The sequence below is a fragment of the Panthera leo genome, chromosome C1, assembly GCF_018350215.1.
Source record: "Panthera leo isolate Ple1 chromosome C1, P.leo_Ple1_pat1.1, whole genome shotgun sequence".
Classification (NCBI taxonomy): Eukaryota; Metazoa; Chordata; class Mammalia; order Carnivora; family Felidae; genus Panthera; species Panthera leo.
Genome location: NC_056686.1, coordinates 103,793,869 through 103,819,545, shown reverse-complemented (window position 1 = coordinate 103,819,545; position 25,677 = coordinate 103,793,869). Strand labels below are relative to the sequence as shown.

At 44.1% G+C, this 25,677-nt stretch overlaps 2 non-coding genes across 2 annotated transcripts; one reads left to right on the top strand and one right to left on the bottom strand.

Moving 5' to 3' along the window:
- Nucleotides 1-19,020: 19,020 nt before the first annotated feature.
- On the top strand, nucleotides 19,021-19,184 carry LOC122229093. The gene has a single exon (XR_006206950.1). It is a non-coding gene; the product is annotated as a U1 spliceosomal RNA (small nuclear RNA).
- Nucleotides 19,185-23,865: 4,681 nt separating this feature from the next.
- Nucleotides 23,866-23,937, bottom strand: TRNAQ-CUG. The gene has a single exon. It is a non-coding gene; the product is annotated as a tRNA-Gln (tRNA).
- Nucleotides 23,938-25,677: the final 1,740 nt, after the last annotated feature.

The window sequence follows — 25,677 nt, the reverse complement described above, 5'->3', positions numbered from 1 at the left end:
TAAATCTTTATTCTGCCTACTCAACCTAGAGCAACCCTCTTCAGCAATATGGAATCCTATTGGCCCTGCCTGTTCTGTCATTCCCAGTCTAGCAGAACAATGTCAGGATGAACATATAAAATTAACGGATCTAGGAGTGCCTGGGTGGCTCAGTCAGTTAAGTGGTTGACCTCGGCCCAGGTCATGATCTTATGCTTATGAGTTTGAGCCCCGTGTCGGGCTCTGTGCTGACAGCTTGGAGCCTGGAGCCTGCTTCAGATTCTGTGTCTCCCTCTGTCTCTGCCTCTCCCCTGCTCATGCTCTGTCTCTCAAAAATAAATACATGTTAAAAAATTTTTTTTTAATTAATGGATCTCATATTGTAATTTACTTATATCAAACCAAATATTAATATTTTTTCCTCTGTTAAAACGACAAAGTTTTCCTGTATTATCGTTCTGCACCTGAGAGGAGGTTAAAAAAGGAAAGCAAAGATTTTGTGTTTTATCAAAATAATTTTCAGTGCTTTATCAGGTCTCTTATGGGGTTTGCTCAGCTATGTAATGTCCTGGTATTTGCCTTTAAAATCGTTCATTGTCGTTGTGGTCCAATACATAATTAACTATTGATTCATGTTCTGTGATCCTATACAGTCAGGTGTCTAAGACTTTTTGATATTTTTGACAAACTTGCATCTACCTTGGCCATTATTAAGGCTCCTGGACATTCAAAATTAGACTCAGGAGGGGGTGCCTAGGTGGCTCAGTTGGTTAAGCATCGGACTCTTGATTTCAGCTCAAGTCAGGATCTCAGGGTCCAGTGAGATTGAGCCCCATCCCTTGGTGTCTGGTTCCGCAGAGCCTGCTTGGGATTCTCTGTCTCCTTCTCTCTCTGCCTCTCCCTGACTCACGCTCACTTTCCCATACAGACATAACATACATACATACATACATACATACATACATACATACATACATATGTACAAATTAGATTCAGGAGGAGCTAAAGACAAATTTTTGGCTGGTAGAGCACTAAGGACCATTGCCTTAAAATCTATCAAAACCAAGGCCCTCATAGGTAACATAAATGATCTCCCGAAAGGAAATCTAAAACTCCTTTTTAAGGATGTTCAATCCAGGGTATCCCACAAAGAAAAAACCTTAGAGCTGCCAGTGGTTGTAGTTTCAGTCCACTGACTGATTTATGGTATGGCCCAAATAGGAATCCTGTCTGGTCACAGTCCACGGAAAGATCCCTGATGGAAATGACTCCTCAGGGGCACCTGGGTGGCTTAGTCGGGCTCATCTGACTCTTGATTTAGGCTCAGGTCATGACCTCACAGTTCCTGAGTTTGAACCCTGAATGAGTTCCCTGCTGACAGTTCGGATCCTGCTTGAGGGATTCTCTCTCTCTCAAAATAAATAAATAAACCTAAAGGGGCGGGGGGAGGGGGTGGGGAAGAAGTGACTCATCAGCTGACCCACCGGGCAGTTGATAAACTTACAAATCTCATGAAACAATACGGGAGGGGAAATATTTTTAGGGCCCCCAAGAGGCACGATTGACTGGTACTGTGTTGTTGTTTTTTTAAACCAATAACTTGTTATTTTCTTTATAACACTTTTTGTAATCATCTGGTTAGGGAAGCTCCCTTATGTGTTTTTCTATGAAGTAATATGACAGCATTTGTAACCTGTGTCCTTATACTCCTTCTCGTGAACCTCTTTGCATGAAATAAAGAATTCCACAAATGGGCTTATATTTGGCATTTTAACTTAACATCCTTCAGATTCTTTGGGGAATTAATCATGAAGGAGTGTTGGATTGAGGTATTTGGGCTGGTATTTGTCCTAATAAGTATCCTAATGCTTTTCGCTATATTGCACACAGTAAGACTCCTTCGTTGGTGGTAAAACCCTATAATATGGAAGAACTCGCTGATTTCGTAGGTTATTTGCCATATGGACTGAATGTCTTCCTTCTTGCCTGAAACTCATATACTAGGCCAAAATATCTAAATATCTAATTGTCTTTATCTAAGTTCTTTTTACAGGGGCCTCTGCTGTTACGAATAAATTTTAGCCCCTGGGTTAACATATTATTTTTTCTCGTGACCCTCATTGCTGATGGTCAAGTCTTACCATATCTCTTTGGCCTTCGCTTGCAAAAAACATCTGATTCTACTTACCTGACTATTGATTTGTGCCAGAACAAACCATACTCCTGAGGTACCTGAATTAATAGCTTGGCCTCTATCCCTAGAGGGATGGAAAAATATTGCTGATAAAGATGTAGTATTCTCTGTTGGAGTCCTTGAAAATACTCAATAACTTTCTTTTCTTTGGCTAATTAACTTCCTTGCCCCCAACTGCTCCCCCCCACCACCACCACCCTCCTCTAAAAACCTTCCATTTGGTACAACTCCTTGGGACATCTCTCTTCTGGCTACATGGGACGCTGCCTGATTCATGAATGGCTTAACAAAGCCCATTAAATCTTCAAATTTACTTGGTTGAATTTTGTTTTTAACACAGTTAATCCTCACCCTACCTTCACTGAAGCAATCACTATTCTGATTTCTATCTCCATAGATTAATTTTGCCTCCTTTTGAAATTCCCGTAAATGAATATACTTTTTGTGTTTGGCTTTTTGTCCCACGCAACATAATATTTTTGAGATGTATCCACTTTGTTGTGTGTATCAGTAGATCATTTCGGTATTATCGGTGAGTGTTATTCCAATGTGTTGATCACTATAGTTGATGGACAATTGGGCTATTTTCAGTTTTGCATAATGTGAATAAGGCTGCCATGAATATTCTTGCAGGAATCTTTTTGTGCACTTGTACGTTCATTTTGTGTGGGTATAAACCTAGGAATAGAATTGCTAGGCCATAAGGTATTTGTATATTTAACTTTATTAGAAGCTATCCGTTTTCGGGGCGCCTGGGTGAGTCAGTCGGTTGGGCCTCTGACTTGGACTCAGGTCATGATCTCACGGGTTCCTAGGTTCGAGCCCCGTGTCGGGCTCTGTGCTGACAGCTGGAGCCTGCTTGCAGCTCTGGGTCTCCCTCTGTCCCTCCCCCTCTCGTGCTCTGTCTCTCTGTTTCTCAAAAATAAACAACCGTTAAAAAAAAGAAGAAGAAGAAGAAGAAGCAGAAGCAGAAGCAGCTATCAGTTTTCCAGAATGGTTGTACTACTTTACTCTTTCACCAGCAACAAGAGATAAAGTTGCTACACATTTTTGTCAGCATGAATGTTCTTTGTCTCTTAAATTTTAGCCATTCTGAGAGGTATGTAATGGTATATCACAGTATTTTAAATTTGTGTTTCTAATGAGTAATGGTGTTGAGAATTCTTTCTTATGTCTTTTGGTCATAAAGAAATCTTTTGTGAAGAGATTTCAAGTGTTTTATCTACTTTTAATTGGCTTGACTTTTTTTTTTCCTTTACTTTTTACATAAACTTTTTATGTTAGAGTAGATTTAGATTTATAAAAAGTTGAGATTATAGTATAGAAAGTTCCCATATACCGTGCATTCAGTTTCCCCTATAATTATCATCTTACATTAGAATGGTTCATTTGTCATAATTGAATGAATACATTATGGGTTTTTTTTTAATGTTTATTTATTTTTGAGAAAGACAGAGACAGAATGCAAGTGGGTTAGGGGCAGAGAGAGAGGGCGACACAGAATCTGAAGCAGGCTCCAGGCTCTGAGCTGTCAGCACCAGAGCGTGACGTGGGGCTCGAACTCACGAGCTGTGAGATCATGACCTGAGCTGAAGTCGGACGCTCAACCGACTGAGCCACCTAGGCCAGGCGCCCCAATATTAGTGTTAACTAAAGTTCATGTTTTATTCAGATTTCCTTGGTTTTTACATAATGACCTTTTCCCTTTGTTTTGTTTTTTGTTTGTTTGTTTGTTTTTTGTTTTTTTACAAAACAGTTTTAAAATGTTTATTCATTTGGTGAGAGAGTGAGAGAATGCATGCACAGGAGCAGGGGAGGGGCAGAGAGAGGGAGAGAGAGAATCCCAAACAGGCTCCCCGGCAGCGTGGGGCTCCATCCCACGAACTGTGAGATCATGACCTGAGCCGAAATCAAGAGTCAGACCCTTAACCGACTGAGCCACCCAGGTGCCCCTTAATTTATTTTCCAATGAGAATCAACTGTTTTCCCAGTATAAGACCAATTTTGTCATGACATATTTTTAAGAATATATCTTGATTCAGGGACCCCCATAATGACGTATTCCTGTTCCAGGATTCCACCCAGAATATCCCAGTGCCTTCAGTTTATGTCTCCTCATGCTCCTCTTGACTAGCAATTTCTCAGACTTCTCTTGTTACTGATGACCTTGAAAATCCTTAGGAGTACAGGTCACATACTTTGTAGAATGTCTCTCAACTGGGATTTGTCTGATGTTTTTCTCATGATCAAACTGGGGTTAGGGGTTTGGGGAGGTAAAGTACCATTCTTATCACTTTGTATAATGGGTATTGTTAAAAAGAAAACCACAGGCCCAAAATGGCATCGTTGAGGTTAAGGCCCCAAGTCAGTAAACCAAAACTGAATACCTAACCTACCTACCGTTTTAACTCCCCAGAAACATAACCTTTAACCAGTCAGCATGGAATTTCTTGGTCACTACTAGGAACTTTACTGATAGACCCCTTCCTCTCACCTTAGGAGGGCAACCTTGCCTAAATAATACATTCCTTGCTAATAAGTTCCTTCTTTCCTTCCTCCCTCCTTTCTTCCTTCTTCCTTCCTTCCTCCCTCCCTCCCTCCCTCCTTTCCTTCCTTCCTTCCTTCCTTCCTTCCTTCCTTCCTTCCTTCCTTCCATTCTTTAATTCTCTCTGCCTTCTCTTTGCCTTTAAAAATCTCCTTTGGTTTAGCCCAGCAGAGCTCCCCTCTGATTGCTGGTTGGGATGCTTTGTGATTCATGAATCACTTAAAAAGACTAATTCAACCTTCAAATTTACTCGGTTGAGTTTTGTTTCTTAATAGTATGTACTGTTACCATGACTTACCACTGTTGATGCTAATCTTGATTCGTTGGCCGAGGAAGTGTTTATTAGGTTTCTCCACTGCAAAATCACTGTTTTTGCCCATGAGATGAAGGAAGTCACTGCGAGTAGCCCACACTTTTAAGGAGGGTGGAGTATCTCCATTAATTTGGGATACTTCTGCATGGGACATTTGTCTGTTTTCCCTATTCATTTATTTATTTACTTATATCAGTATGGACATGTCGATATTTATTTTATATTTTGGGGTTATAATCCAATACTATTTTATTTATTTTGTTGCCCAGATTGTTTCAGTTTCAGCCACTGTGAGCATTTTCAGTTGATTTCTGTTTTCCTTTGGCATACCCCCATCATTGTGGACTTTGTTTTTTTCTCTAGTACTTTCTTATTTTATGGTATTGCAAAACGCTCTAGGGTCTCCCTGTGTATTTCCTGCCCCAGTGCCAAAATCAGCCATTTCTCCAAAGAGCCCTGATTCCTTTTTTTAAAAAAATTTAAATTTTTATTTTTTTAAAGTGATCTCTGTGCTCCCTGTGGGGCTCAAACCCATGACCCTCAGATCAAGAGTCATATGGTCTTCCGACTAAGCCAACCTGGCACCCTGAGCCTTGATTCCTTTGATTGATGACTTGACTTTTTACTATTGGCTTCTAAGCATTTTTTATATTCAGAATTTGAGTCACTTGTTAGATAAATGTATTTCAAAAAGCTTCTCCCAGTATGGCTTTCCTTTTCACTTTTTATAGTTTTTTTATGAGCATAAGTTTTTTTAATGAAATCTAACTTGTCTATAGTTTTTCTTTTATGGTTAAGCCAATTTTGTTCTCTGAGAAATCTCTCCTATCCCAGGATTGTTAATATATTATATTATGTTATATTATGTTATATTGTATTATATCATATCATATCATTCATATCATAGCATATCATAGCATATCATATCATATCATATCAACTATATTATACTTACTCTACTATACTATATTTAAGATACTGTACTATACTATAATCCTAGGAGCTTTAGTTATTGAAGTTTGACTTTTAAACTTTGGAGTCTTCTCAGATTCATCTCCTGAACATAGTAGGCTAGGGAATACTAAACACTAGGGAATCATGGTGTACCCAATCAACAATATGACCTCCCAGAAACCTGCTCCCAGAGACCTGTTTTTTATTTTTGAGAGAGAGACACACAGCGCAAGCGGGGGAAGAGCAGAGAGAGAGTGACACGGAATCTGAAGCAGGCTCCAGGCTCTGAGCTGTCAGCACAGAGCCCACAAACCATGGGCTCGAACCCACAAACCATGAGATCATGACGTGAGCTGAAGTCAGACGCTTAACCTACTGAGCCACCCAGGCGCCCCTCCACATTTTTTATTTATAAACATTGAGAATATTTTTCTGCTCTGCTCAGGTGCTTTCCTCCCTTGTCCTCATCTCCTCCCTGCAACCCCTGGGCGCAAGAAGTAGTAGAAGCATTGGTATATAGAAAACTGAGGCTTTCCTTCTTGACTGGAATCAGGAAGCTTCAACTCTGCCAATACCACCACCTTTCACACCTACTCAACTAGTGACTAGAATCCAGAATGTGACTGTCAACCAAAAGTGTCTGTAAACACTCATGGTTCCATAACCCTATTGACTTACTTACCATCAGCAACAGCGGTGAGAAGGTTGCCTCTCCTCACTTCTGCCAACTCTCTTGAGTGCATCTCATTTCTATCCTGAACCCAACCTGCAAGGGAGTCTGAGAAATACAGTTTTTTCAGTTTTTCAACCTCTTCAGCTAAGAGGATGGAATAGATTTTAAGTGAAGCAATCTACATTTAAAATTATTTTAAATCCCACCTACACCCTCCACACTAAGTGTGAAGCCTGCTTGGGATACACTCTCTCTCTCTCTGTCTGACCCTTCCTTGTTCACGCTGTCTCTCAAAAAAAAAAAAAAAAGAAAAAGAAAAGAAAAAAGATAGATAGATAGATGGATAAATAAATAAATATTTTAAATTAAAAAATTAAATTAAAAAGCAAAACAGAAACCACACACTGAAGTGGTGGAAGTAATACTATGACAGGAATCCCCAATACAACACCAATTACTGCAGATTATAATGGATCCAATTTTCTCAGATTGGATCAAAAAAATAACTTCCAGATATAGCAGTATATTAGAAAAGGGTTAAGTATTAAGAGTATGAAAAATCTATGCCCGGCCAATTGTAAACAAAAGGATAACAGAGTGAAACATGAATATCAGACAAGGGTAAAAAGCAAAGAAAGTTTTAAATTAGATAGAGGGGTAATATCCTGGCATCTATAAGTACCCGTAATTTACTCTCTTTTTTTTTTTTTTTTTTTTTTTCCCCTTGAACCAACCTTTCCGGGTGGCCAGATCAGAACATGTGATGAAGGGAGGAAATCTAGGAGAATTTTTCTTTTTTTTTTTTTTTTTTTTTTTTTTTTGCTTCTATAGAGGTCTGTGTCAGGCAGAAAAATGTAAAAGCAAGATTCAATCCTTGCCCTTTTCCAGGGACTCAAAAGAGACATAGAGGGAGAGAAACTCAGTTATCGCCCAGATCTTCTGGAGTAAGTTAGACACACCAGTCCAGCCTCCTGAACCGTCACTGGGTCCTGACCACCTATTTGGGGGAGAGAACTGGTATTCGTCTCAAAGTTTGGAAGAAAGGGTCTGGGAGCCACCAAGCAATGGGTGGGCAAAGAGAATGTGTCAGCAAGTGAAAATCAACTTTCCATGGGTCCACGGCAGATATGGACCAGAGACCAGAAACAACATGAATCTCTGATGTTTTTCTACAGAGTTCTGTTATCAACTTGTAAAGAGCCGACTTCAGAATTAGACTTTTCCAAATCCTATATTTGGATTTGGCTATGAAGCCAAAACTTCACAGCATTGCCGGACATTAAATCTCCTATGCAAGCCTTTGCTCTGGGTGTCTTTTTTGTTTTTTGACCATGTTGTCCACAGTGAGTACTGTGAAAATCTAGTTTACCATTGCTTTTTCCAAGTCCTTCCGGTGACTCTTTCTGATTTGACCTAGTACAGCACATCTTGGGGGAGCATTGGTGGTTCAGTGGTGGAGGCCTGGGTTCAATTCCCAGCCAGTGCAGTGTGTTCAGCAGTTTTACTTTGAACTGTCTGTCTGTTGCTCAGGCAAGTTAGGTCCCTCTGGGCTTCTGACCTTCAGGGAACAGCTGCCCCATTAGGGGAGGAAAGTGGGTTATTTCCGGGGCAGAAGACGTTGAGGAATTTGTGTGAACAGGGACTTTGGAGAAGGTATGTCCTTCACGTGCGGGTGTGTCTGACGGGTCTGTCTCTGACGTTTTTGCATCTTTGGGTCTAAAGCCAGTGTTCCTTTTATTCTTTCTTCTGGTGGTCCCTGGAATGCATAGAGTCATCTGGTCACTGATACACATGCTGGACTTGGGCAGACCATTGGGCCACGTCTCACTATGGAGTGGGGATCAAGAAATGAAATTCCCAAATTGAGACAAGCCGCAGGGAGGGCTAGGCAGACACCCCAGTGGAGAGGAAGAAATGAGGGGCCCCAGGAAGGAGGAGACTTGTGGGGAAGAATCCACAGGGTGATGAGGGGAACTGGGTAGAGGTGGGCTTCAGTCTTTGATGGTCTTGGTAGAATCAAGGATGAGTCCCCGAGTGTAGAGCAGCATGTACAATAAAGTCATTTTCACTACTATTGTTTTATAGTCTGTCCGGGAAAAATCTATTTAGTGCATCGTTTTTATGCTTATTGGTAAGCAGCACGGTGGGGGAGGGGGGCGGGCGGGAAGCCATGATAATCATCAGCTCTGGAGTTTTGGAGGAGGAGACTCTGGAAAAAGAAAACCCAGGGATCATCAGGTTTGCCTACCCCTGTTTTCATCTACTATTTTCCTCAACAAACCTTACGTAGGGTCCCAGATCTCAAACTGCCCCTGCCACATTGGCAAATTGAATATGTGCCACTGATCATTTCTTTCTTGAAGGGATAAGAAATGGTAGAGCCGGTGCTGTGGGAGTGAGATGCAAGAACAGAACTTACATGCTTTTCTCCATCATGTCTCACTGCTACCTCTGAACATCAGCCTTCCACACACACCAGTTCAAAAAGGCCTTCAGTCTCTATGGAGGGTTAGAAGTCTTTTATAATTCCTGTAAGGCATGTTTCTTCCTTCCTTCTATAATTCCACCAGGGTTGATTTTTGAGGAGCTGGTCAGCAAGCCCGGACCAGTTCAACATCCTGGATCATTTGTCTGGTTTCGGTATCGTTAGAGTAGGCAGGTAGTTAAGTTCTAACAGGACACCTGGAGGTCAGCAAAGAGGAAGTGCTGGCCAGCTGTCAGGGAGGTCAGAGGCCTGTCCTGGCAGCGGCAGTCCACAAGAAGCCGGATCAAACCAGATAGGCCCAAGATGGTGGGAGCCAGGATGGGAAAATTGAGGGGGGAAAAAAAAAAAAAAAAAAAGGAAACCCTGCTTCTGGACCAAACAGTAAATATTCCGCCCCCCTAGTCAATAACTGTCAATGAAAGAGAGAAACCCAACCCCCAGGGTGTGGCAGTTCACCTGGCTCTGGCTCTCACTCCCCTCCGCTGTCACTCTCCCTCTGTCACTAGCACTCTCACTGGCGCTCTTTGTCTTGAGCTCAAGTTCGGCTGCTCTCATATCTCCAGGAGTGTAATTTTGCTTCTGTTACTCATCTGTTGTGCTACATGTCTGTTCTTGAATTCCTTCTCCTGACAAGACCAAGAACCTTTGGCAACTCCTTCAGGTTCTGGCTGGATTGAGGAGGCCCCAGGACCCCGGGTCTCCCCAGTTCACCCGGCAATAGTATATTAAAAAAAAAAAACAAAAACAAAAACAAAACGGGCCCAAAATGGCATCACTTGGGTTAAGGCCCCAAGTCAGTAAGACAGGACTTCCCACCTAACCTAACTGCAGTTTCAACCTCCCAGAAATGTAACCTTTAACATTGTAACCGTCAACATGGAATTTCCTGGTCAATACTAGGAACTTTACTGGTACACTCCTCCCTCTTCCCCTTAGGAGGGCAGCCTTGCCTAAATCATGCATTTCTCCCTAATAAGTTCCTTTCTTCTTTGATTTTTATGCCCTTTCCGCCTTTAAAAACCTTTCTGCCTGTTTAACTTCCCGCGGAGTTCCCCTGTACTTGCTAGATGGGCTGCTGCCTGATTCATGAATCATTTAATGAAGCCAACTAGATCTTCAAATTTACTAGGTTGAATTGGGTATTTTTAAGAGATTTGGTGCAGCATAGGGATCCAAAGTGTACTTCTGATGGCATTCGGGGACAATGAGAAACAGGCATGGTGCCTTGTGAGCTCACTGCCTTTCTCGCCACTTCTGAGGACTACTGGTAAGTCTGTCTTGGCTTGAGCTCCGCTTTTGTGTGTGTGTTCGAGCTATTGATCTAACTGGTTTCCCAGTCTAGGGGTCGTGGGGTAGTGTAGACTGACGGGAGGTTCCGACAGAGTGGCAGTCCTTAGCCCTTCGTTCAGTCCACAAGTACACGTTGGAGTCCTGTCTCCTTTTCCAGTCCACAGTCTCCATTTACTGGAGTCTACTGGTTTAGTCCATGTTGGGAATCGCTGGTGGTGTGCAGGGCCTTCTCTTTGCCAGTAATATCTTTTGGTTACTGCTGGTGTGTTGAAGTGCCTACGTTTGTCTTGTTTTGTGTGAACAGGGCTTAGCTAATAGGATCCTTAAATTCTAAAGAGTCAAGCACGCCACCTTCTGGCACACCTGCTTACTTTATGTCTAAAAACTATGGTGCCAGGAGCTGTGCATATCTGTCGAAATGGCGAAATTTTACTAAAAACAACTTGGAATTACAATGGCCACGACGGGGAACATTCCAAGTAGATAAGACAATTTAAGAAGTGCACTTAAAAGTAAAGGTTCTCAAATTAAACAGAATGGGATAACTGTGTTAATTGGCAAGAAAAACCTCCAGAAGCCTTCCAATTCATTGAAAGATTCATTGCAGAAGGCTAATGGAGAAAAAGGATGTAAGAGGTACCTAAAACAAAAGACTGTAACACTGATGTGACTCCTTTTGCTCCCCTCTGTCCTCCTTTGAGGACTCATTCTACTGATCCTCTGTCCCAATTGCTTTTCCACTCAGAAAAGACCACACAACTGTAAGCCAAAGCCTTCCGAGTTAATGGCCTTACAGATACTCCCTATACCTACCTTCAAAGGAGGGCCCCTGTGGGCCCCTCCCAGAGTTGATGAAACTGTGAGGGATTTTCTGGTAAACTGCTGTATAATTCTTTAAATAGGCAAGGGGAAACTGGTAGATTCTGAGGATACTGCAGAGGGAGGGGGTCCTGAAAAAACTGGCAGAAGCCAGTGAAGAGCAAAAATTCTTTTTTTTTTTTTAATTTATTTATTTTGAGAGAGACAGAGACAGTGTGAGCAGGAGAGGGGCAGAGATGGAGACAGAGAGAGAGAGAGAGAGAGAGAGAGAGAGAGAGAGAGAATCCCAGCGCAGAGCCTGATGGGGGGTGGGGGGCTCAAACTCACAAAACCATGAGATCATGACCGGAGCTGAAACCAAGAGTCGGACGCTTAACCGACTGAGCCACCCAGGTGCCCCCAGAGTGAAAATTCTTACCAGAATCAGTTCTGGATCTCTATCTGTAGTGCCCAACTAAGAAAAATAAAGTTTCACATTGTCCCTTTCTTTTCAAATCCAAACCCATTATATTGATCCTTTCTGTCCCACGGATAGCTATCGTCTTCCTGTTTGTCTGATTTTGCATTACTGGGCTAGGCTTTCTGTCTGCCTGGAACATGCAAGTCGTTGGCTCTTTGTTTTGGCTATCTTTGAGAGTGACTCTGGATTTTGGAAAGGCTCGAACACACAAACCCCAAGTTCATGACCTGAGCTGAAGTCAGACGCTTAACCGACCGAGCCACCCAGGCACCCCAAGGTTGATGGTTTAATTAAAACGGACACATCTTTAGAGTTATCAGCATTAAATATAAAACTTTTGCTCTACTGGAGTAAAATCAACTTTAGCCAAATAAATTCATGTTGTGTCTACTTAAGTAGTTTTCTTTTTGGTAACCTAAAACCTTACAGTTTTGCTAAGTTGGGTTAAACGATAAGTTAAACTCATTAAATATCTAGACCATTTCCAAATAAGACAAAATACCAAAACATTAATGACTAAATAATAGGTTTATCTACTTTTGGCTTCTTATTACAGAGAAACTAAAAGATACTTAATTGTGTTAGTGCCACATTAGGAAAATTTAAAAAGGCAAGTGCTTCTGGAAAGTGTAAAATATATTTATAAATTTGCAAATCTAAAGAATGCTGGTGATGCAGGCAGGCTGGGTCCGGAGACCTTGGGGAGGGTCCCACAGGACTAGCCAAGAGAGTCCTTGGTTTCACGAAGGATCGAGATCAAACAGGAGCCAGAGAAAGTGAAAATAAAGTTTATTGAACAGGGTGAGTGACAGATGGAGACTAGCAGACCAAGTGTCTGGGAGACTCAGAAAGACTTCTGAGACTTCAGTAAAGGAGAAAAAGTCTCGTTGTTGCTTGGGGCTAGGGGTTTATGTTGGAGAAGAGTGGAGAGTACATGTTTCTTCAGGAATCCAAGGTAGGGTCCAAACAAAGGTGACTGCCAGGCGAACAATAGGAGTTATTCCATAAATTCCCGAAGGCAGGGCTATTGACGCCAGCATCAGCTAAGGTTTGTTGGAAGCTAATGTCCTGGAACATGTTTGGGCTCTGGCTCTTCTCGGGTGTTAACAGGTATTTGGGGCCTAGGACAAAACTCAGAGGATGATTAACTTTCTTGCTTCCCCCTTGAAGTGGAAACATGGCTTCTTTGGCTTATTCAGAGGCAAAATATGGAACATGAGGAAGTGGGGCCCAAGCAGAAAAACAGCAGAGATGGAAGCCTTTCTAAATTTTTTTTTATGTTCTTATTTTATTTAAAGCAGTTGTTTGGGGGTGCCTGGGTGGCTCAGTCGGTTAAGCGGCCGACTTTGGCTCAGGTCACGATCTCGCGGTCTGTGAGTTCGAGCCCCGCGTCGGGCTCTGTGCTGACAGCTCAGAGGCTGGAGCCTGTTTCAGATTCTGTGTCTCCCTCTCGCTGACCCTCCCCTGTTCATGCTGTCTCTCTCTGTCTCAAAAATAAAATAAAAACGTTTAAAAAAAAAATTTTTTTTTAAAGCAGTTGTTGTAACGTTTACTTCTTTTTGAGAGAAAGAGACAGAGCGTGAGTGGGAGAGGGGCAGAGAGAGAGGGAGACACAGAATGTGAAGCAGGCTCCGGGCTCTGAGCTGTCAGCACAGAGCTGACACGGGGCTCGAACTCACGATCTGTGAGAACATGACCTGAGCCGCTCAAGGGAAATGGAGCCTTTCTAAAATGCAAGACAAAAGCCACAGACTCTATAAAGATGATGACACAGGTGGTGAAATCCCATTCTGCTTCCGCAAAGAATGGCCCCACGTTGCCAGGATTTTGTCATCCTAACGCCCCATCACATGCCAGGCAGTCTGCTCCTGAATCAGAAAAAGTAAGGTTGAGTGAACAACGGCTGTGAAGTACGAGAACATTTGGGGCCAGTGGAAAACCAAGACGGCCAGTTTGTTCTTCCGGGCTCTCTGACAAATCCTGTATTTTGGTTTTTGTATTCCTTCACCTACCATAGTGTGGGGAGACTTGTATAAAATTGCAAAATTAGTCTACCAGCAATGTCTGACCAGTCAGGTCTGTAATCCTGGAAAAGCTATTTTTGTTCTAAAGGCCTCAAACCTCCCTCTGGACCCTTTGAACACCTGCAGCTGGACTTCATCCAGTTGCCACCTAGTACAGGTCATCAATATATTCTCGCCCTGGTATGTTACGTTTTCCAGATGGGCTGATGCCCCCACAGTAAGAAAAAAAGCTGTTACAGAGTGTGTTTCCGGGGGGCCTGGGCGGCTCAGTGGATTAAGCGTCTAGACTCTTGATTTAGGCTTAGGTCATGATCTCACGGTTGGTGAGTTCGAGCCCTGCATGGGGCTCTGCACTGACAGTGTGGAGCCTGCTTGGGATTCTCTCTCCCCCTCGCCCTCTGCCCCTCCCCGCTCATGCTTGCTCACGCTCTCTCTCCAAATAAATAAATAAACTTAAAAAATTTAAAAAAGAAAGGAAGAAAGAAAGTGTGTTTTCCACTTGCCGTGTACCCCCCACAATCTCCGTATCACTGGAAAAATACAAACCTTAACGAAAACCTTGCAGACTTCTCAGAATTCTGTCAGTGTGTAACCTTATGTTGTTCCCTTGTCACCTCGTGCTAGGATTACCAGCTGCTGTAAGTCTGTAGTGTCTTCTGCTCAGGCACATCTATCATCAGTAGGTTAAAGAAGACTTCCCAGATCCCAATTTAAAAGATTCTGTTGGTCACAGTCTGTGTAGCCCGGTGACTGGGTATTCTGGAAATGTCATCAGAGGAAGACAGCCCGTGAGCCTCATTCGGAGGGATCTAACCAAGTGCCCCTGACCACAAATACTGCCACAAAACTGGGAAGCATGGACCCTTGGGTACACATCACACAGCTAAAAAACGTTCCACCTGATACCTGGGCCTGTGTAGATGCTGGAGACTTTCAAATCAAAGTGATGAAAAGAAGCAGTTGACTTTGAGGTAGACTGCTCCCACCCAAGACAACAGATCAAGATTTCATACTTGAACTAAACATGAAACCCTTTCTCCTTTCCTTTCCTTTACTCTGGCATTGGCCTGGAAAGATAACACCTTCATCTTTATCCCCCAGACCATTGCTAACGGGGGGGAACCTCTGGAACTTAGAACAACCTTTTATTTAAGCCTAGGACAAAATCTCATTCTGCCCCTAGCTTGTCACAAGCAAAATGAGACATCTCATTGGCCGAATCCCTGTTTACATTGTGAGTTAGAGAGGACCTACCAGGAGGCTTTCATGAGTCGGGATTCACTCTTACTGGCAGATCCCTGCTCCCTGACAAGGGATAAAAATAAATGAGGCTATCTATGATCAGGAACTTCTTAATTCTTAAAGATATTGCAGAATCTGCTAAAGCAGTAATGGCCCAGCAAAGATCCTTAGACTCTCTGGCCAAAGTTGTTCTTTAAAAAAAAAAAAAAAAAATTAATGTTTATTTATTTTTGAGAGAGACAGAGCGTGAGTGGGGGAGGGACAGAGAGAGGGGGAGAGCCAGAATCTGAAGCAGGCTCCGGGCTCCGAGCTGTCAGCACAGAGCCAGACGCGGGGCTGGACACGGGGCTCGACGCGGGGCTCGAACCCACGGACCGCAAGGTCATGACCTGAGTCGAAGTGGGACGCTCAACCGACTGAGCCACTGGGCCACCCAGCCACCCCCAAAATGGTTCTTGATAATAAAATAGCTCTTGATTATTTTTTAGCGGAGCAAAGAGGTGTCTGTGCTGTGGCCAGCACCACCTGCTACACCTGGATTAACACCTCTGGGCCAGTGAAAACTCAAGATATGTTTTCCGCAACACCCTCCCCTCCCCCTCTTCTTAGCAGAGGTCCTGTGAGCACATGGCAAGAGGGGGCTGCCTATAAGCCATGACAAGAGGCCTCAGAAGGAAGCTGTAGGGAAGGCTAAACTCTTTCCCCTACCCTCTTAAGGTCTCAGGCTGGGCCTCAGCATTAAGTTGGCATAAAACAGATTAGCAGGAGAAGAACATAGACATCCTTCCCATGCACATGGGAGCTTTCAAGGAAGAAGAAAGATCCAAAAAGTACTTAGACCTAAGTGGTCATGTACTAGGTGCGGCAAAGAGTAGTAATTATGAAAAGGAACCAAAATATACGAGGAGGCAAAAGACAGATCAGGGTTATTTTAACAAGGTCTGTTTGTATAGATTTCTCTCAGCTTCGACTTCCTAAATCTGGTGACAAGAACCTTTCTCTCCTCCTGGTATAGGGAGGGCATCTTTCCCATGGCAGTTTTATCTTCTGCTCTTAGGAAGAGGAAAGGAGGTCAGAGCACTCTTGCATCTGTTTTTCGAGCATGCCCTTCGCTGAAAATAATCCTTAAGCCAAAGTGGCCTATTTGGGGGTAGCATATTTGGCCAGATTCGAAACCTACCCTGATGGCACCTGGATCTTGGACTTCCCACCCTCCAGAACTGTGAGAAATAAATGGCTGTTGTTTAAGGCAGTCTGTGGTGTTCTGTTAGAACAGTCTGAGCATGCCAGTACACCCATCCACAATGCCAGGACTTGGTAATTGATAATTTCCCTCGTGTTTGTTCCTGCTTCCAACTTAGGACCAACCAGAGAAAGCCAGGTATGCACCCCCACCGACCTCACAGGATACCTCTAAATTCTAGTCAGTCAGTGTGAAAATTAATAACGGGAAACCTCACTAGAATGGAGTTGGGAGGCCAGAAGGGGGAGCTATAGCACTCAACACGAATTAAAGGAAGAATTGCCAATTGTAGACCCCAACAGAAGAATTCTCAACGGGAAAGAGTCATCAATGACAGGCCCCAATAGGAAGAAGAATGTATATTGCATCTCCTACAAGAAATTGAGGACCACCCCCCACCCCCTCCCCACCCCCCCGCGGAGGGAGCCAATGAGAAACAGTCATCACCCTGAACTCTTGCTTTTCTCCAATGGACTTTACTTCAAAACAGCCTCTCTCAACTGCCTCCTTCTCCTCCATCTAGTGATATTCCCCTCCTTTGTTTATTCAGCTTGCCTGTGGCTCTGCCATAGCATGAATGTCCTGGATTGCATTTCTCTGCTGTTCCCAAATAAGCCCATTTTTGCTGGGAAGATAACTTTTATTTTTAAGGTTAATACCTGCCTACAGCTTACCCATGCCAACGGCCTCCAATCAGGGCACACCTGAAGCCTTCCCATTTTTCTACTGTAAAGTTCTCCCACTCCTCTGCCTTCCTTTCATTTCAGTCTCTGCAAAAACGCAAGCCCTGCATAAATAAGCCTTTGCTCTTCTTGCTTGGCTTTTGCTTTTTAACAGGAGCGTCACTGTAGGGTTGGCAAGGACTCCCTCCTTGACTAACTTAAGTCAGGCTCCTGGGGCCCTCAGTTAGTCCTAGTCCTCAGCCTTCCAAGCCCAGTTCCAGCAAGAATCCCCCCATCCTTGATATCTAAACAAGTTCCTTGTAGCAATTTGCCAGTCACTGACTCCCTCACTCTTTCCTTTGGCTGTAAATCCACAGTTCTCCTTGCCGTCTTTGGGAGTTGCCCTCAGTTTTATATTGAAGTTTGTTTCCCCGACTGCAGTACCTAAGGCCAAATCTCTCCAGGCAATCCCTTACAGGCTGATGCCACGTCTTTCCTCTCAGGCTGTTAGCGAGTCCAAGCTCTTCCTGCTCCCTGTGTGACAGGCAAATGGAGAGGCAAGATGTGGGGACAAAGAAAGTGACTTTATTCAGAAATCCAGCAAACCGAGGAAATGGTGGACTATTCTCCCAAAGAACCATCTCCTCTTGGCATGAAATCCAAGTTTCTTTTATGTTGGCAAAAGGGGGAAGTGGGAGGGGGCTGGAGTCAAAAGGTGGCTGACATCTGCAGACATCTGAGGGAGGCCGTGTAGGTTTTTTGTCCTTGGTCAGGTGATCTCTGTGTACAGGAATCTGGTCATGTCGATCCTGTACATCTTAAACAGAGCATAGTCCTTTCTGTACCTACTTCCTTGTCTCCTCAGGTGAGGTAGATTTCAGGTGCAAAGCAGCTTTTGCAAATCTTAGCTGTCACATGCCCAGTGTAGAGCTAAGCAAGCAGATAATTCTAAGCTGTAAGATGCAGCAGCAAGGGAAATAGAAGCAATATGGAGTCGGACATGGTGTTTCTGTTACAAGGCTGGTCAGATTCTCTGGAAAGTATTTCTTCACTCGCACCTGGACAGTGCGTCTGGCTGCCAGGATTCAGGGAATGGGGTCTGGATCAAACTTGATTCACATTCAGTTGCGACACTGTCACCTAATCCCTGTTGCCATGTCCTTCAGTGGCCTCAGTGGCCACAGAGCCCTTGCCTTACCGTTTCCAGAGGAGAACTTTTCAGTAAATGTTTTGTGATTTGAGCAACAGAATAGAATCTACTTTTAATGTTCACATAGCCTTGAAGCTGGGTTTCCAGCCTGGAACACCAATAGGGGTAAAAACAGAAGGGTTGGTTTGCAGTCACCTGGCTGTTGTGTCTAGTTTCATAAATTCAGTTTCTTTCGATACCGGATAGCTTCAAAAATTTTTTGAAATGCATCGCAGAGGTAACTCACCGAACTTGAAAGGAACCCTTTCCTTTGTAGTCCTAAATGTTGCGCCCTACACATTGAAAGGTAATTTTTTTAAATGTTTATTTACTTTGAGAGAGAGAGAGAGAGAGAGAGAGCGCGAGCGCGAGCGCGAGCGCGCACACATGTGCGCTTGTGAGTAGGGGAGGGGCAGAGAGAGACGAAGCGAGAGAACCCAAACCAAGAATCAGACCCTAAGGGGACTGAGCCACTCAGGCGCTGCAAAAGGCCTTATTTATTTAAAGAAAGGTACACAGGCGCCAGCAGCCTGCCAGACAGGTTCCCCGCCGGCCGGAGGTTCAGAACTCACACCCTCTGCCCCAGCAGGTGGGCACTTGGAGGAAAAGAGGGACAAGCCAATTTCACCCTCCTGAGGGTTGGCTGGCTATATTGAGGAGGGGGCAAGGGCGAGGCATGGGCTGGAGGGAAGGCGCGTTCCCGTGACGTCACGGATAGGGCGTGTGCTATGTAAATACGGGAGCGCAGGGGCTGCTGTTTCGGTAACTACGGCTTAAATAGCGTATGATCTCGCGTGCTGTGGGAGCCGTTTCAGGACTGTTGGTTGCAAGTGCGTGTGTTGCGTGTGTGGAAGTCCTAGGGAGGCTCGGGGGTGTGTGGACGGAAGTGACCGTGTGTAGAGAGTGTCATGCGTGAGAGGGTGTAGTGGGGCGGAGGAGGCGGAAGTCATACTTACCTGGCAGGGGAGATACCATGATCAGGAAGGTGGTTTTCCCAGGGCGAGGCTTATCCATTGCACTCGGGATGTGCTGACCCCTGCGATTTCCCCAAATGTGGGAAACTCGACTGCATAATTTGTGGTAGTGGGGGACTGCGTTCGCGCTTTCCCCTGATTCTTCATGGTGGCAAAGACAGAGAAGAGGGTGCTGTTCTAAGGCGTGGTGTTTTGGCTTTATCAAGCTGGTTGGGTGTGGTTTTTCCGCTTCTACGCGTTGCTACGGTTCCTCGTGAGCTTTTTACCTTTTTGAGTTTTGCCTTTGTTTTATTTTGTGGCTTTACGTATTGGTGTTTTGGGGTACGGAAGTTCTGTACTCCTGCGTGTACATTCAGGTCAAAGGTGTGTTTGTTATGAATATAACATGTGTGAAGGCACCGTAGCGCACGCAGTTCGCATGAACGGGTGTGATTTTTCGTAGGTGCTTTTTTTTTTAGTTTACAGGCTGAAAGGAACTCTTTGTGGGTGGTTCGTGCTGCGTAGGCCAAGGCCGTGGTGCACACACTTCCAAAAGCTAGGGAGAAACTGCCTGTACCGTGGTCCGGCTTCGTTTCCGTATGTAACATGTTTAGGCTACGCGAGGAAACAGCTTTGAATTTTACACATGTTCTATTCCCTGCAAATCAGAACCGCAGTCAGACCTGAATCTTGGCCGGAAGCCTTGTGATCCAACCAGAAACCTACAATAGACAGTCTTGGGAGTGAAAGGTGACCAGTTTCTCCTCTTGTGAGAGGCTGCAACGAGGCTGCCTTGCTGCGTCCTACTCTTTAAATACCTAACCTTGCCTAAGACTTCATTTTTTAAGCGTTAGTTTCCTTGTTTGGTGTCTGTCTTGCTTTTACGCCTTAAAGCCGTTACTAGCCAATTCCAGAGACACCACCCACTCATCCTTCCCACCCCAAAGCAGCTTTTTCTATTTCTGGCTTTGGTTTTCCCTTCCTTCCATCTCTTCTCTCAGGCTCTTTCTTGATACCTTTTATAGACACGAAAACACTAGCTCTCTCTCAGCCTCCAGTTTGCACCTGACACTCTTCAGTCGTGTGGCAAATTAGGAAACTTCCTTAATAAGAGGGCAGCAAGAATTGTAAGTAACTTTTTTTTTTTTTTTTTTTTCTTTTTTAGCTCTCAAGTAAGTAATTTTAGATTTTCCCTGTCTGAAAATGCAGTTGCGGTGGTATATCCAACTCCGGTTTATAAGAAAACCAACCAGGTCCAGTGTTGACAGTCGTGCACATTTTGCCAATTCCCAGGATGTCTTCTTAACTTGCTCACTTCTGATCCACAGTTGTCCTGGCAAATAGAAACTACTTGGCCAAAAACAAACGGCAGGGCCATGGCGGGAAGAACCATCAAGCCTCCCTGGTGGCTACCTCAGGAACAGCATTCAGAAGCTGCTGAGACCACTGGAGAGACTAGGAGCAGGAGTTGAGTTGGAGGTAGGGAGTAGAGTTGGGGAAGGGGTTGTATGCAAACAAGGGCAGGTCCAAAGAAGACTAAAAAAGTACACTGGAATGCGTCTCGAGTATTGAGGACACTGAAAGTAGAAGTCGTAGGTCCTACAGACTGACCTAGTTTGATGAAGAGCCCTGAATTTCTCTCCAACAGTGGGATAAACAAATACAAAATATCTGAACCAAGACTGAAGTCAACTTGCAGTGCCTTACTGATGAGAAAACTTGGGTTTCTAGAGTGCTTAACAGATTTCCCCCGTCTCCGTTGTCAGCACTGTTATGCTCCCTGACGGAGGAGTTTCTGAGCAGACAGCAATGACCGATACCAGTGCTTGGATATTGGTTGCCAAGCCTATCAAACACCGAGGTTATTACGAAGACGTTAGGTTCAGTCTGTGGTGAGGAGCACCACCTCTGGGAGGCCTCCCTTCCAGTCCTGGCTCCACCACTTGCCTTTTGTTTGACATTCAACCAACCCCTTCTATTGCTAGGCCAATTTTGCAAGAAAAATATGAAAATAATAATATTAAGCAACTCATAGAGAAATTATTGCATAGAATACGTGAGATAACCTAATAGCACACCTAGCATAGTGTACGGTTTATAGTAAATACGTCCTAATAGGAAACTACCCAAGAGCAGCTTTTTAACCCTTAATTACGAAGTGTAAAGTGTATAGACTTCTGCTTCACACTTTTTGTAACATTTGAGTGAATCTTGTATTTGTGAGTGTAACATCCATTCACGAAATAAATTAGTATTAAAAAATTAAAAATTTTAAATGGAATTTATACAACACGTGCCCACCAAGGGACTTGTTTATAGCAACTTTGTTTATAGCAGTCCCCCAAACTGGAAACATATCAAATGCCCATCAAGAGCTGAATGGATGGGGGGGTGCCTGGGTGGCTCAGTCAGTTAAGTGTCTGACTTTGGCTCAGGTCATGATCTCGCAGTTCCTAAGTTCAAGGCCCCCACATCCGGCTCTGAGCAGAGCAGATGAGCAGAATGGATGTTCTTCCGGATCGGAAGATTCGGTGTCTCCCTCTGTCTCGGCCCCTCCCCTGCTTGCACTCAGTCTCTCTCTCTCTCTCAAAAGAAATAAATGTTAAAATAATTTTTGGAAAAAAAGATGAGTGGCTATAATTGTGGTATATTCATTCAAAAAAATACTACTCTTCAATGGAATGGAACAGATTCCTGATATGTGGCAACAATAAAGATGAACCTCAAAAACAGCATGTTGAGTGATAAAAAGAATACATACTCTGTGGTTCCATCCATGTCAGTGTCTAGAACAGGCAAAACTAAGTGATAGTGACAAAACTAGATCACTGATTGCCTGGGACAGGAGGTTGTGTGGGGGATTGGCTGCAAACGGGCACAAGAAGACATTTTGGAGCAATAGAAATGTTCTTTGCTCTTGAACAGGGTAGTGGTTGCCTGGGTGCATCCAACTTGTCAAAACTCATCAAACTTGAAATGGATCCATTGTATTATTTACAAATTACACCTTAAGACATTTGGTTTTAAAAACAAATCATTCCAATTTTAGTGTCTGAAGTGCAATTAATTAGTATTAGCCTTGGAAAGTTCTTTTAGAAAACTGTCACTCATGTAGTGAACAATCCCTCCATATTTGTTTTGTATCTTTTTCTTCCGTGAAATTCATGCCCTATTAAACTCAATACTTTCAAATAAAAATAGGCTCTATAAGAGCTCAGTTTTTTATAAAAGAATATTTGTAAATATATCCTCCCTATAGGTTTATCAAATATGACTCCATTAGTAATTACCTAATGCATACAAAATTATTTTTTATTTTAAGCTGTTTCAAAATTTTACATACACATATTTTGTACGTCATTTGCATTTTACCATTTGTGTAATTTTACCATGTATAGCTTTTGCAAAAAATTTAGAACAACTTAAAAATAGATTTGAAGAAAAATATGTAAAGATGTTAGAAGTAGTTAATTCCAGCTGGTGGGATAAGGATGAATGCTTATCTTCTTCTGTTTGTTTGTTTGTTTCATGCCCGAGGTGGGGCTTGATCTCAAGACCCTGAGACCAAGAGTCGCATGCTCTATGGACTAAGCCAGCCAGGTGCCCCTATTTTTCATAGTTTTAAACCTAAAAAATGAATGTCCTGGAAGTGAAAGAACAGAATAGATATGAAAGAGGTGTGGGGTAGGTGAGAGGAAAACATAAAGGGGAGGGAAAACCTGGTTCTGGCAGGAAGTGTGTTTAAGTTGGAGAGTTTGAGGGAGCACTTGTGGGCATAAGAAGGGTTTGCGGGAGGCAGTGGGGTCATAAGGATGTTCGGATAGTTTTATGCCTGTTGCATGGTTCCTCCTAGGTGTTTTTTCAAAAGAATTTATATAGACTTAAATTTCTTGTCCAGCATTTTTAGCGGTTTTTAAAAGTAGGAGGAGTATAAACATTGTGGTTCTCAGCCTATCTTCTGGAGCCAGGATGTCTTCAGTCCAAATTCCTGCTTTCCAATCCCACTCACTGGCTGAGTGACTGGACAGGTTGCTTAATCTTTCCGGATCTCAGTTTTCTTACATGGAAAATGAGGACAGTGATATGAGGTGGGTCTGTTGAAAGGATTCAATGGTTGACTATGCCTGGGACAGGGCACTGTGCGTACAATCATTGACTGGTATTGGGGCTCAACACTGCGTAAAGACTGGATGTGATGAGAACTGATTTTATTTAAGTTACAGCAGTGATACTTTTCAGTGGCTGTGGGCCCTCCTAGGGACAGGGAAGTACTGCTCTCTGACCAACCGTAATCTCCTGGGCTGGGCCGATCTGGGAGTTTATCAGCTCATCTGATCAGCTCAATCAATGGAGAATAGGAATTCAATTCCTTGCTTCAAAAACACCCCGGTAATACTTCCAGTTTAGGACTGTGAACCATCGACCTCAAAACCAGAACACTCTCTCATATCACAAACTGACTCAGAGACAAAGTGTGCAATTACGGGACGCGCCGCGTGACGTGCTTTGCGGTGCAGGGTTCAGTGGCCGCAGCCCGTGGCTTTCACCCTGAGGCCTGAGGGTGAGCCCGACGAGGGGCGGTGCTGGCCCGCCTCCCCCCGCCCCCCGCCGCCTTGGTTGCAGTGTCCGTGCGGAGCGCTCTGCCCTGGGAACCCGGCGCGTGGGTCCCCGAATCCCGAGGAGGCGGTGGCGGCGGAGCGCAGGGGACGCGGCTGCGAGGCGCCCAGGGTGGCGCGGGGCCCGCGGGACTTCTTTCCTGGACACAGAGCAGGATCCCCCGGTCGGAAACTGCGTCCCACTCGAAGAGTAAAAAAAACCACCCTGTCCCAGTTAAAGGGAAAGGTCCCACCGAGATTTGAACTCGGATCGCTGGATTCAGAGTCCAGAGTGCTCACCATTACACCATGGAACCGCTACAGAGAGTAAGGTGCTATCCCTCACTAGAGGTGTGTAAATTATGGTTTAGCGTCCATATTCCCACCGATAATCCCAAGGTATTTCTTCTACTGACCCAAGACTAGAGTATAGTTGACCTTCGAGGGTGGTCAGCTCTCTTGCTGTCTCTCTGCAACCCCCCCCCCCCCCCCCACGGCCTTTGACTGATTTCTGTCCTGTCACATGCACCTCAGAAAATAAGGTAAACATGCCCTGGGCCTTGGGTGAGGGAAGAGCTCATAAACCACATATTCTACCACCGTTTACCCAGAGTTTCCTGTCCAGAGGTGAAAGTTTTGCATATAGTACAGTAATTTTCGTTTTCCTTGCCTCCACCCTTTTCCCATTGCCCAGAGAGGGCAGGGGATTGTCAGAGCAAGACTTGGGTCTTCCTGGGTCCTTGACCACATAGCATCCATCACGCACCAAAGCCACTGCTGACTCCTATATGTAATCTATAAAGATGTGTCAACAGTGGAGTGGTATTGGGAGGCAGGGGAATTTTCCTTTAAATTTTCATACACTTCTGGGTTTTGTTGTTGTTGTAAGCTTTTCTTCTATTTCTGTATCTGTTAGAGCTACAACGTGAAGTAATCAACCATGCTTTAACATTGACCTAAAACACTCAGGCACATCAAACCAAACTCATCTGCCGTGACTCAAAATCGACCACATACCATCGAGGCCACAAGGCAGGGCTCTGACTCCTGTACAGTCACAGATGGTTCTTGGAGAGTTTGACCAAGTCCGTTCCATTCCAGTTTCTCAATATATCATGACCTGGAAACTGCACGCTTTTAAAAAAAATCGAAGATGTATCAAGGTGCCCAAAGAGCACTCCTGACTAGGCCACAGGGAATGTGTACCCACAGTACTTACGCACAGTACTTATGTACACAAAATACCACCACACTAAATATTTACATGTGTAATGGATATAAATCCACATTACATCTCAAAATAACAATCTGTGTATTTCATTTCCCCTTTACCTCTTTTATTTTATCCCGAAACCATTTCTTCCCTCACCCCAAAACACAAAACAGAAAAAAATTGACATCGAAAGGAAAAAGTGGCTGGCTAAACCACAGAGTCAGAAAGATGCCCAGTGCTCTGGAAGATGTATTTTGTTCCTAGAGACTGGATGAGGGTTGAATTGAGGAAGGAGGCAAAGGGGGCTACTCTTGTTATGAAGAGGAAGATTTTCCCCTCAAAGTTTGAGAAGACGGAACTTCCTTCTGGAAAACGAAAAGGTTGAGCAGTAACAGCACAAAGCATTCCTACAGGAGAACTTTAAAAGGAGTCAAAGTTTATGACTGCAAGAAGCAGAAATAGACTCTGGCTGATTTCAAAAGGAAAGAAATTGGTTGAAAGGATGTTGGGAGATCACAGAAGGGCCAGGAAACCTGGAGCCCCAGGCTCTGACTAGGAGCAAGGAGAGAAACAAATGAGGTTGGAAATTGAGAGGGCAGAGAGACTGTCCTTTGTGGGGTGTGAGAGCCCAAGGTCAGAGGCAGGATGTGTGGCAAGGTTGCGGGGAGGCTGTGGTGTTGGGGGCCAGTGATCAGAACTGCTGGAGAATGGAAGTCCCCCTCCTCCTCCTCCACCAGCTCCTCCGGCCTCTTCTATCCTCCTCCCATTCTACTGCTGCACCTCACCTCTCTTCCCTCTTCCTCTCTTTCTCCTTATCCCCTTGCCCCAGCCCCTGCCGCCTCTT